At 50.3% G+C, this 12,899-nt stretch overlaps 1 long non-coding RNA gene across 1 annotated transcript; it reads left to right on the top strand.

Annotated features, from left to right (window-relative positions):
• The first annotated feature begins 4,483 nt into the window (after positions 1-4,483).
• LOC147234337 (uncharacterized) lies at positions 4,484-12,123 on the top strand. The gene is made up of 3 exons (XR_015106201.1): positions 4,484-4,523; positions 5,790-5,879; positions 12,055-12,123. It is a non-coding gene; the product is annotated as an uncharacterized LOC147234337 (long non-coding RNA).
• Positions 12,124-12,899: the final 776 nt, after the last annotated feature.

Here is a 12,899-nt window from a genome sequence, read left to right on the forward strand (position 1 = left end):
TCTGTGTAAATATCTCATGTTACAACTGCAGCTTATAGACAAGTGCAGCCTAGGTATGTGCACATGGATGTATTTAATCAGATTCAGATCCGCTCAATAGTCCGGAAATTACGGTATATTCACATCTCTGGACTATTTAAGGTCTCCAGGGAACCCGCTAATAGCAAGACGAAAATAGCGATCAGCTAATATCTAAAATGTTTCTGTGCGAAGCCTCGTCACATCGGACGAATGAAAATAAGGAACAGGTCAGAGTGGACCAACCCAACGCGCTCACGTTAAAGTCTGAAAATCAGTCATTCAAAGTCAAAATCAGTCAAAATCAGACCTCCCTGTCAAAGACGGAAATAGCGCCGCTGCGCGTAAGCTCGGCATCAATGAATCCGCGGCAAGACGTTGGAGACGGAAGCGTGAAAAACTGACTCAGTGCAAAAAGGTGACAAAAGCTTTAAGAGGTAAAAAAAGAAAAAAAAAAGCGGATGACCCGAAGTCGAAAAGGTTCTTTTCGACTGGCTGTTGGCATCAGTTGTGTTACGGCGCTATTTCGGGGAAAAAAAAAATTCCAGTTTGTATTTGTGGATGTTACCAGTATGCATTTAATCAAAAGTAAAAACAGAAAAGTTTCCGTGTAAATATCTCATATGTTACAACGTGGACACCTGCAACTTATAGATAAATGCGGCTTATATATGCACGCAATTAGCTAATTTTATCCGGCGCGGCTTATATTCAGGTGCGCTCAATAGTCCAGAAATTCCGGTATCTTTATTTGTTTGCGTTCCAGGTCGTGATTTGACGTCTCGCCCAAGGATGCTTCGCCAGCCGCTGAACCGCCGGCCACCGCAAATGACGGAAATACAAGCGTCTTGAAATACTCGGCCAAGCCAGGCCAGGATATTTGGTTTTCTTTGCCCCGGGATACAGGAGCGGTCCATGACTGTGCCACATCTTGCAGCTCAGAGGGCCAAACCTCCATTTCTTGGAGGATATTGTAGCATAGCTTAGCGGTTGAAATGGAAATCCTGTAGTTGAGTGGAGCGTTTGCATGCACGCCGTCTTTCAAAGCGCAATTTCGGGCCGAACAAATGACTCCGTTGTTCATCTTCTCTTCGGGTCCTTGTAGCGCTACGTTGCTGCAGGTTTACCTTTCCGGTGACCCGCTTCCACCCAGATAATTACCGCCGCTGGCAATTTGTAGAATGAAGCTGCGACGGCGATTTACGGCCAGCATCATAAACCGGAGTAATGTAGGCCACGACAACACAACCGGGAAAGACGGCGGCTCTCATTTCACCTCGCAGTCCCAGATCCCGCTTGTCTCAACAGGTGCCATGGTGTTAGATGTTCAGCAGGTGGTGCCATTATACCGTTCCCCATTCCCCCGCTTACTCACCACTAATCCCAAAAATGTGCTTTCGCGGCGCTTGGAGGACACGGAAAGGCAAACCTAGCGTTTCCCCGTCTGTGCATCCGAAGAGGTGCGCTTTAAGTGAGGGGCACTCGTTCAGGCAGATGACGCACTTGGATCAGAGAGCTCTTGCGGCGGCGTGTTGGCGTCCACATAGATCTCCGAGGGATCTTCACCGGTTATACAATCAATATCCCGTTATCTGGCGTACCTTTACCGATCCTTGCCGAATGTTAATGGACTTCATTGAGGAAAATAAAGTATGCAGACTTCTCAAACTGTAGCCCGCGGATCTGCGCTAACATCCAACTCTGATGTGATGTTCTTCACAGGACCGAACCCCGGCGGAGCTTTTGGAACCAGACGTCCACGGATGATCCTCACCGGGCGGCGGGATGCACGGGACGGTGAGGTTCAGGTTTTCTCAGGTACGCGACTGTATTTGTTTGTCGATGATAAAGGAACACGCAGTTCCTGAGACAGCCGGCGTACAGAAAAGGTCTCCCGGCAGACATTTCCGACACGAATTTGATCAGAAACTGTAGTTTCAGAGGTTTTACCGCATATTTGTAGCCACGGGCTACGGCTGGAGGTGCCCGCTGACTTTTCCTCGGCGGCGCTCCCCCATCTCAAGCCCCGCCGGTCACTCGAAGGCTCGGCCGAGATTTCCTCCGCGCCGCCGCGTCGAAAACGACCTGCCCCGAGGCAAGTTTCATCGGTTGAAACGAGGCGTCCGCTGCGATTCTTCCATGCGGAAGAACGGAAGCCCAAAGCCGGGCGCCAAATCGACCCTGCGCATAATACATATTTATACCCGGAGATGGCGGAAGGCTCGTACCTTTACGGTTGCGTTTAGCCGCTACTGACCTCCGGCGCTGTTTCCCATTTGTTTGTGCGCATTTCCCTTTCTGCTTGTTCCCCGTACGATCGCGTTCGTTGTTCCCCGCCATCCCCCCGAAGGACGCCTCGGGGGAGCTCGCGGCTGCAGGTGTCCGGATCCGTCGTAGCTCATGGTTTTGGAAAACCCGGCAACAAGTAGAGCCTCGCTGGCAGCGCTGACCGGTTGAGATGATTGCATCGTGTCCGCGGCGTCGACAGCATGTTGTTTAAAAGTGCAGGTCGAAGTCAGACGGAAGCGAGGGAGCCGCCGGTTCGCCGGTCAGCGCTTCCGCCTCGCAGCGAGAAGGTCCCCGGTCTGATCTCCACACCGGGACCTCGGTATCTGGAGCCTCCACGTTCTCCCCACGGCTGCGTGAGGTTCCTCAGGGTTCTCCGGGTTCCTGCAAGAGATTCACTGGAAACCCTGCATTCCCCAGAGCATCTGACGTGTAAGTTCCTGTGGAAATCTTCTTGCCGTGGCCACTGGATTTGAATTTCTCCCCTTGATGACGTCTCAGCCCTCATTCCAGAGGATTCTTCACTTCCAAGGAGTTTCCACGCAGGTCAGGTTTTTGGGCGAGTCCAAGATATGGTGGCTTGTTGTGTTAGCGGAACAGAAACTCTCTTTCGCTAACGGGGGTGTCGTTGGTTGGAACTAAAGAGCGACTCAGTGGGACGACCTGGACTGGAATGTAGACGTAGAACAGGTGGAAGAACATCTTCATACCGTATGTTGCTGGGGTTTTGGAGGAACTTTGAGGGGCGTTCAACAAACGCCACCGCCGGTACATTTCAAACCCCTTGAGGCAAAAACTGCCGCACCTCGAGGGCGAAACCCCGGCGTGGTCCTTAGAAGCGAGGAAGCCTCCGGGATGAGGGTTGAGACGCCTTCTGGGGAAGAAATTCATGTTCCAGTTGCCACCACAAGAAGATTTCCACAAGGATTCCCCCTGACCTGACCTGACCTGACTGAGAACCTCCAGACAACCTGACAGGTTCAAGGCTGCTTCTCGCCCAATCACAGCTGGGATTGGACCGCACCCCCCCCTCCCCACCCCAACCGCAAGACAAGCGGTGGAGATAATGATTGAATGAATGAATGAATGAATGAGGGACTGGGAGGAGGAGAAGATCCCTCACTAAGACTCCAGCACCACAAGACCAATCAAATGATAAGATCTGCACCTCTTTGGAGGAGCTGAGAATCCTCTCCGAACGACTCGAAAGGTCGCGACCTCCGAGCCTTTTGTCATTTATTGGCAAAGGGCTCGGACGGCTCCGCGCCGAATCCCTCGTCAAATTGGATATTGCAGAGCATCTCCTGTTTGCAAAGTATCGGCGCAGATCCAGGCGGAAGCGATCCGTCGCTTTTTGACTGACATGGAGTCCCACAATGGCGAACAATGGCGTAACGCCAATGGAAATCTTTGCAGATACATTTGCTTGTTGCCATTATGCACCAGAGCCCATTTTGCTTTTGTGAAGGAGGCGCAAAATTGCTTGGCCATTATCTAAGCGCTTTCATCACTGCTTCTTGAATAAAGTTGCCCTGAGAGGGAGATAAGCTGGGGGATTTTTTTTTTATTTTTTTTTTATTTCTTTATTTTTCCCCCCCACCTTCTGCTTTTTCTTTTCAAGATACTTCGACGAGCCCGTGCTGGCGGTCGGGATAAACGACGAGGGGGAGAGAAATGGCGCCGCATACGTATTCGGCTCCCGAAGACGTCGGAAGAACCCGTTGGGTCTGGTTTGCGAGCCGGCGATCCGGCAGGGACCGGAGGGATTTTCTCCGACCCTCCCGCCATTCCAGCTGTCAATCACCTCCGTCCTCCACCACCGCTTCCTCTCGCAGAATCACCATTCCCTCCATCCATTACTCCCCCTCGTCGCACTGTCTTCTCCCCGAATCTTCAACCTACCTGCAGTTTCCCTGCTATCCAACCCCCCCCTTCTTCTTTCTTTTTTTTTTTTTTCCCCTTCAGCACTTGTATCCTCTCCTCCGGGGAAAAGCGCGGGTCTGATGATCACGGAGAGCCCGGAACAAATCAGTTTATCGATCCGCCGATGGATCCCTCGCTCCGGTCCTCTAATCGTCAGCAGAAAACAAAGTGTTTATTAAGCGAAACCTTCCCCGATCCATGTCCGCCCCCCCCCCTTCCGCCTCCCCTCCAAACCTGTTTCCGGGTCACGTCGGCGAGGCCGTGAATCGTCGTCCCTTCCGGGAACATCTCAAAAGGTAACCCTCGCCTCTCGGGATTCTTAACTTCGGCATTTTTCGCGAAAGAAAAGTATTTCCGAGGACGCGGCGCGGCGGAGCTGGAAGAAGGAGAGTGATGTGCATTGGAGTGGAGAGTTTATCAGTCATCTGGAGTCTATAGGGCTTAAATTGGGCCTGGATTTCGAACGGAACGATTGCATTATGGGCTCTTCTGAAAGGCTCGAATTTGATTGAAATGGAAAGCAGCGCCTTCTTGGTCTGAAAATACATCACCGCTTGATTAGATTAGGAACCGCCGGGGCGGAAGGGGGGGGGGGGGGTGTTGGAAAAGGTGGCAGATGTAAGAGTGAAATACAAGTAAAATACACCGCGTTAAAAAAGTCAAGCGGGAAGCGAAATGAAGAGCGATGAAGAAGCAACGGCGACGACGGAAGAAAAGGAAAGAAACTTCGGATTTCTTTTCTTCCCGCCGGCCGGGGGGGGGGGGGGGGGGGAAAGGGTGACCTCGTATCGATAAAGTATCAGTTGGAGTCAGGGGGTTCCTGGCGGAGCGGCGCACTTTGATTTTGACCGACAGACGGGTCGGATCCGCGGCGTTCCCGGCCGTGGGGCTCCCGGGCCGCGCATAATCAATCAGCCATTAATAGACTAAGTGGCTGTGGAAGGATATTAAATGTTAATTGCTGTAAGGTATTGATAACACCAATTGATCTCCCAGATAATTGCGGCCGGCGAAAACAAAGATACATTATATGAGACTAATCCCTCCTTAACTTCCGTGATGCGTCTGCGAGCGCCTCGCGATTGGGCGTCCTCCGGAGGAAAGCGCGCAGCGACGCCAACTTAGCTGCGTTCCGGCGCCATGATTAGCTGTCAGGTATCGTCTCGCTAAAGTTAGACTGACACGCTCTTTATTCATTTTCCACGTCAATCAATTCCGTGTTAATTTCCCCCGGCCCAATCGTGTTCGACGAGGGTTCGGTCTTCGTCGCACTGCTTTCACGGTCGCCCTTTTTTCCGAAGAGTAATCTCGTTTCCTTCTCATCCCGGTCCGAAACGCAGAGCTCAGTAATATTATCCTCGCCCGGATAATATCCAGATTGCAACATGCGTCTCTCGGCACTTGGAGGACGATAAATGCTAGGCTACGCTAAAGAGCAACCGAAGATGAGCTAACTGCGGCTGTAGGTATAATACAGCCGAAGCAAACCCCACTACCGTAGACGAGTAAGGACTCTTCCTTTGGCTCTGCTACCTGGCCCTCCTCCTCCTCTCTCTTTGTAGCTTCACAATGAGTTTCCTCTCCTCGGACGGCGTCTACATGGAATCCATCTATAATTGACTCGTCTGGAACGGAAGGAGACGGCGCTGCCGGTGAGTTCATTATGGATTAACCCCTTAGTGGAGCGAAAGGTCGATGGGAAGCACCGATCCGGGTACTCCGGTCCGGGGGGTTTCGGGGCGTCTCTGTGGTCTCGAGCGGCCGCGAAGCCTCCCGAGGGCCGATATCAACCCCTCAACACGGAGAATAAATGTGGCGTTGAGTGGCGGGCTGCGGCTCCTCCCAGGCTCGGCTTGTGGACTCGACAAGTCCCGGCAAGGCAGCCTGTCGGGAGGCCTGAATAATGCATGGAGTTGCGCTGAGACGCCTCCTCCAAGATCAATAACACTTAGACGCTGCTTTATAATTAAGGAGACACTAAAATTCCATCATCGGGCAATCGGATGAACTTTGTCACTCTTTCCCCGTCCGTCCTTTTTCCTTTCAGCCCGGCTCCGACGCAACAACAACGCGCATTTTGATTTTGGACGGTTCTTTGTGTCGTGACAACCGGATTTGAATTTCTTTCCGTCGAGATATTTCGGCCTTCATCCCAGAGGGACTTTAATGGCCTGTGGGGAGTTTCCCAGTAGAAGCTGGTCCAGGTTATGTTGGCTTGTTGTGTAAATGAAAGAGTTGATGGTCAAAAGCTAGTTCTAAGGGGGTTGCTATGCTAACCAGGTGTCGTTCATTGGGCACAAAGGAGCAACTTTTGTGCATCGGAATATGAAAAGGTAAAGCTGAACGTCTCTCGGGTCTCATGGACCGAGGCTCGGGTGCGAGTTACCAGCCAAACTTTCACAAACCTTTAACGCCCTACTGGGATCGATACCAAGACGGCTGGCAGGCACCGACCGCTACCTTTAGCACCCTCCAAACAACCAGGGAAGATCCACCACAAGAACCACCTGAGCCTCAGGCCGTGGGATGGAACAGGTTTCGCTCCTTTGTCTGGCTTTACCTTTTCACATTCCAGTCCAGATCTTCTTCTTCTTCTTCTTCTTTCGGCTTTTCCCTTCAGGTGTCGCCACAGCAAATCAACTTTCTCCATCTCACCCTATTCTCTGGATCCTCCTCTCTCACCAACTACCTTCATATCTTCTCTCACGACATCCATAAATCTTCTCTTTGGTCTTCCTCCAGACCTCTTGCCTGGCAGCTCCAATTCCAGCATCCGTCTACCAATATATTCTCTATCCCTCCTCTGTCCATGACCCAACCATCTCCGTCTGGCTTCTCTGACCTTCTCTCCAAAACATCTAACATGTGCTGTTCCTCTGATAGACTCATTCCTGATCCTCTCCATCCTGGTCACTCCCAAAGAGAACCTCAACATCTTCATCTCTGCAACCTCTAGTTCTGCCTGCTGTCTTTTGGTCATTGGAACAGTTTCTAGTCCAAACGTCATCGCTGGTCTCACCACTGTCTTGTACACCTTTCCTTTCATTCTGGCTGAAAGTCTTCTATCTCTTGGTACCCCTGACACTTTTCTCCACCCATTCCAACCCGCTTGGACCGTCTCTTCACCTCTTCTCCGCACTCTCCTACGCTCTGGACGGTTGACCCTAAGTACCTGAAATCCTCCACCTTCTTGATCTCCACTCCCTGTAGCCTCACCGTTCCACTCGTGTTCCTCTCATTCACACACATATATCCTGTCTTGCTGCCACTAACTTTCATTCCTCTCCTTTCCAGAGCATACCTCCACCTCTGGAGCGGTCCAGATAATCCACAAAAGTTGCTCTTTTGTCCGACCGAACAACACCTCCATCAGCATAACAACCCCATCAGACCTGTTTCCGCGGAGGCTCGCGGTCATCCGGGTCACGGTGGATTCTTGTCAAACTCCTCTTGCCGTGGCAACTGGACTTTAATATCTTCACGTGAAGACGTCTCATTCTAGAGGCTTCTTCACTTCCAATGACCTGTGTGGAGCTTCCCAATGTAACTGCCAGGGTTTTGGGCGGGTCTAGGTTATGTAGGTGGAAGAGTTGATCTGCAGAGACTGGGTGTGAGGGGGGTTGTTATGCTAACGGGGGTGTCGTTCATCGGAGACCAAAAGAGCATCGTAGTGGGATGTGAAGACCTCCTCCTCTGCTCACAGATGGTTCCTCTGTTTGGACAAAGACGGCTTCTTTGTCAGGGGAAAAAAAAAAAAACTCCTCAATTCTTACATCGGAGCCGGAGTCCATTAGGCAAGTGTGGTGTTGGCGGCGCGTATAGGATATTATCCCCCCGGTACGACCAACCGCCATATAGGCTGTCTCGACGCATACTTAATGACTAAATGATCGTCCGACAGGAGCGCTCACTGCCGAGCTCCTCCGGGAGGTCGAAGGTCAGGGAGAGATAATGCGGTGTAAATGCACCGGGAATGCAGTCAGAGTTCATTAGAGGTCCATTATAGCCCTTGAGTGACATCACTCTGCAGTGGAGTCTTTGCAGTGCGGCGGATCGTAATGGACGTCTGAGCGCCAGGATGCGCATCGCCGCGTTCGCCTTCGAAGACGTCCATTAGGCAACGTTTAATCTGTGGAATCGCAAAGGAAGTTAAACTCCAAGCCGATCCTCCGATCCTGCAGGGCCGGCACTTCTGAGACTTAGAGGAGCTCCTTCACCTCACCTTCATTCTTATTCACGTTCAGCATCTGTGAAATCCCCTCCCGTCGCCCGCAAGTAACCAAATCTATTAGGCGGGAGGGAGGAGGGAAGATTATCGGGCCGGACGGCGACCCTTTTAATTCGGACCGATTATTCATCCGCTTCCCGGCTGTTTGTCGGCGAAGGATGTGCAAAGGCGTTTACGGGAGTCGCCGAGTCATTCGGGGACGGGCGGCTTTATTGGGGATCTCCTCTTCTTGCTCCGAGGGTCCTGGAGGTCAAGCGGAGTTAAAGCCCCCTCTGTCAGTCTGGAATAATGAAATAATGCCATAATTAACTTGCGAGGAGCTTTGGCCCAAGGGACCTGCTCTGCTGCTCCACCAGAAGAAGCTGAAATCTGGGTTCTGGCCGTAATTAGGTCTCCATGGGCTCTAATCGTCCTGCAGTTAGGAGAGTAAATGGCAGCGGTTTGGCCAACGGGATCTTCTGCGGCGGGTCGGGGGGGCAGAATGACTCCGAGCCTCGGACACGGTCGGGCGAGATGTTCCCGCCTGCTCCGGAGGTCCAATCCGGACCTTCTGGTGGAGACGTTAGCTTTCACCTTTAGATGGACGGGGAACTTCAGATTTTGGTGCCAAAATGACCAAACCAGAGCTTCCAAATGCCATCCTTGTTCCATCTCCAAGTTCTTTGACACCTCCTTTCTTCTAACATGCTTCAAAATGCGCCGTTTACCACCGAGGACGGCGACGCCCGGCCGTGAAAGTGGGGTCACGGTGAAGCCGTCGCCCCGAAACGCACGACAAAACATGCCAGAATGGCCGAGCAGGTCCAGTAGATGGATGAAACCTGCGTGGATGGAAATCCCAGAGCTTTGCACGTTCCGGCTCCCTCCGAAAGCGATGCTTTTAGCACGGCCCGAAGATTTGTCTCGGTAATAGTTTTGTTTCAATCTGACGTTTTTAACCTTTTAAACGGCGCCTCCGCCCCCACAAGCATAACACTATACGCACCGTATATACACATTTCTTTTTTTATTCTGCGCTCCGCCGGATCGGGATGCGCTCGGCGACGACCCCCCCCCGTTATTTATTTGAATTTTCATCACCCCGATTGATCGAGAGCCTTTACTCGGGGGACAAAGATACAAACCAAATGACTATCGACTGCCAAGTGTTTGAAAAATGCATTTGTCAGACCACCGGCTCTATCGATGAGGCCGTATTAAAAAATGTATCGGGATGATCAATAGAGGGGCCGGCGTTGGGTTTTTCTTATTCGTTCTCTTCGCCCGTGTTCCTCTTTGTCTTCCCTTTTGTCTCCCGCTGCTAAACACTGCTGGCGCATTGCAGTAAACTCAGGGAGGTAGAGGAGTCGTGTGTGTGCTGCGTGCATGAGGAGTTGCAGCCGAGGCATCGACAAGCATCCGTGGCTTTACTGTCTCCATAAATCCCACCTACCCGCTGCACGCATGCATGCACGCTCACACACACACACACACACACACACACACACACACAGGCTGACCTTTTGTTACGAGTCCTTCTGTTTAATCTCACTACTAAACAGTGGAGATGAATCACGTTGGAATGTAAATGTCATATTCATTCCTTTGGGTTATTAATGATGTTTGGGGAACCCGCGCGCCGGAGGCACGGCGCAAATGAAACACCCTCTTGATTTTAAGGATGCAAAAAAGAAAAAAAAAAAAAGGAATTGTGAAAAAGTTATGAGACCGAAGTGGTGCATGATTAATCCCTGGAGGAAAGGTGCTCGCAGTCTGACCAGAGTTCAAATGATAGCAATCACAAAAAAAACAACAACAACAACAGCTATAATGATAGTAGTAAAAATAACAATATTACTAATATTGGCTGTTTATTGATAATCAGTCTCCAAAAGCATCCAAAACATCATCATAGAAGTAGTAATAATAATAGTAATAATAACAAAAATAATGATAATAATAATGAATGGGAAATTGATAATACTAAAACTAATAATTCGACTACTACTTTTACAACAACTACTACTACTACTACTAATAATAATAATAATAATAATAATAACAATGATAATAATAATAATAATAATAATGAAAGTGAAACTGATAACACTACAACTAATAAATCGCCTACTACTACTACTACTACTACTACTAATAATAATGATAACAAAACAATAAAAATTATAGTAATAATACTACTAATCATATTAAAACTGCTAAAAGTAGCAACAACAACAGCAACAATAATATTAGCACGGCAATAATTCTGCAAATACAGCTAAAGCTAATAATGTAGCAGCCACAACATTTTATGGTGATAATAATAATAATTGTTATCATTATTTTTATTTGCTGTTCATTGACGATAGATCTTTATTAGCATTCAAAACCATACTTCTGCTGCCACTATTATTAATAATTCAATTATTATTATAATATTATTATTGCTGTTGTTGCGTTCTGTCCGACAAAGGAGAATCCCTGAGCTCCAGCCACAGCGAGTCGTCTCCCCGCCGGCGTCGCTACCACGTCGTAATTGAGTTACACACTTCTGTTATGACAACCTTTTCCCGTCTTCATTTTTAATTCTTAAATGCGCAGACATTGTTTGACCCGCCGGCCCATCAGGACGGCAGCCATGCATGCAGAGATGTTGGTTTTTCCCCGAAGCCGCCGCCGCCGCCGCACATTTTTGATGGTTGTGTTTGCGGGGCTGATTTTAACATCCTCATTTCATGACTGGGTGGACTTTATAGAGGAGATGATGAAAGGTGCAACAGTCCACACCGTCTCGTATATCATGTCCTCTTTACGCACACTCCGTCGGACTCCGTCTCCCCGCCGGATCCCCGGCTCTATTTTCCCCCTCGACAGGCCGGATGTAATGCCGGCTAATGCTCTGTCAAGATGGTTAGCCGCTGATGGACAGCGTTTGATGTGTGTCATCACTCGCCGCTCGAATGCGTGGTGTTTATGGAGCGCGGCGAGCTGGCGGTCGAAGCCGGCCGACCCGGCGAAGGTGCGCGCCGACCTTTGAGCTGAAACACACCCGTCGGGGTTCGTCCGGACGGAATAACTCCGGCGGGGGGTTTGATTTAGTTTGGCCTTTATTGCCGCGCGGAAGAAAATTATGGAAAATAAACGGCGTAAGGAAAAGGTTTTGAAGTGCCTCTGAAGTAATATTGATAGCGTTGTTTGGAAGCGAAAACCCCGGCGGATGATAAGACCAACTTTGATGGCAGACCTCGAGTGGAAAGACCAATCTTTGTCCAATTTGCAACAGTGATCAGGAGAAAGCGGGCGACGGCTGCGAAACGCCGACGCCGCTTTTAAAACCCCCACAGAAGCTTCCTCGATTGGAATTGATGGAAATTAGATTTAGCACTTTTTCCTCAAATAACACTTGTTAATTTCTTTCATTCGTGAGCCAAACGGCGAGGCGAGGGCTTCGCCCTGGACCGGACGCCAGTCACTCGCCGTGCAAACGTGCAAACATCTGAACCTCCTGCTTGTGTTGGAGGTGAACCCCGAGGAGCACCACGCGGCAGGACAACACCTTTTTACCTTGTAATAACAAAACAACACACACCATCACTGTCTTCCCGCCATGTTGTTTGTAGTTTGATAGGAACGAGAAGCTCGGTGGAACCCCATGGAGACGCGAGGAGAACGTGGAGACTCCATACCAGGGACCTTCAGGTAATATCATCACCCAAAATGCATGTGATTCCTCAGGCCGGCGGCCGCCGGCTCTGCTTCCCTGAAGGGGAACTCAAGCTCACCTGGAGGTTTTCTATGACATTACGCCGGTTTATCACCCTGAGCCCGGTGACGGCGGTCGCCTGATGTTTCCCGGTTGTGCGCGCGAGTTCCTACAATAGCTCCCCAAAATACTGGACGTTGCCGTGACTCGACTGGATTAAATTAAGGAGCGAAAAGAACACTTGACTCCGTTGCGTTTATCTCTTAGCCGCGCGTCCAAAGGTCAGGACGCATCTCTTCCTCTCAAAGGACGGAAGGTTAATGCGTTTATGTGCATCCTCCGCGGGTGCGGGCGCTAGCGCTAGCTCACGAGCGGCTAACAACATGCGACAACCGGGCGGCAATCAAAACTGGTCCCCGTGATGAATGGCGTTGTAAAAAACCGAACACAGCCCTCAGGAGACCGGCCATGTTTGCGTGAGATCAGCAGAAAGAAAAAAAAAAAAAAAAAAGAAAGACAACCTTATCAGGCCCTATTGCGGGCCTTCCCCTTAGCATGGCTATGCTATGTGTTTTGCATTCTAATGTCCTAATCTATTTTTCATTAAAGCCTAACGCAGCAGTTAACGCGCCCTCTGATAGCATCGCTCTCTGGCCCTCGCAGCAGCGCCGACCAGGCCTGTTCGCCGCTGATAACGTTTCAAAATGCAACAGAGATGGCTAAAATATGGCCCGGGAAGCGACACCTCAGGATGGCGCGGCA

The sequence above is a fragment of the Fistularia commersonii genome, chromosome 5, assembly GCF_037954325.1.
Source record: "Fistularia commersonii isolate RoL2024-O1a breed Wild chromosome 5, RoL_Fcom_v1.0, whole genome shotgun sequence".
Lineage (NCBI taxonomy): Eukaryota > Metazoa > Chordata > Actinopteri > Syngnathiformes > Fistulariidae > Fistularia > Fistularia commersonii.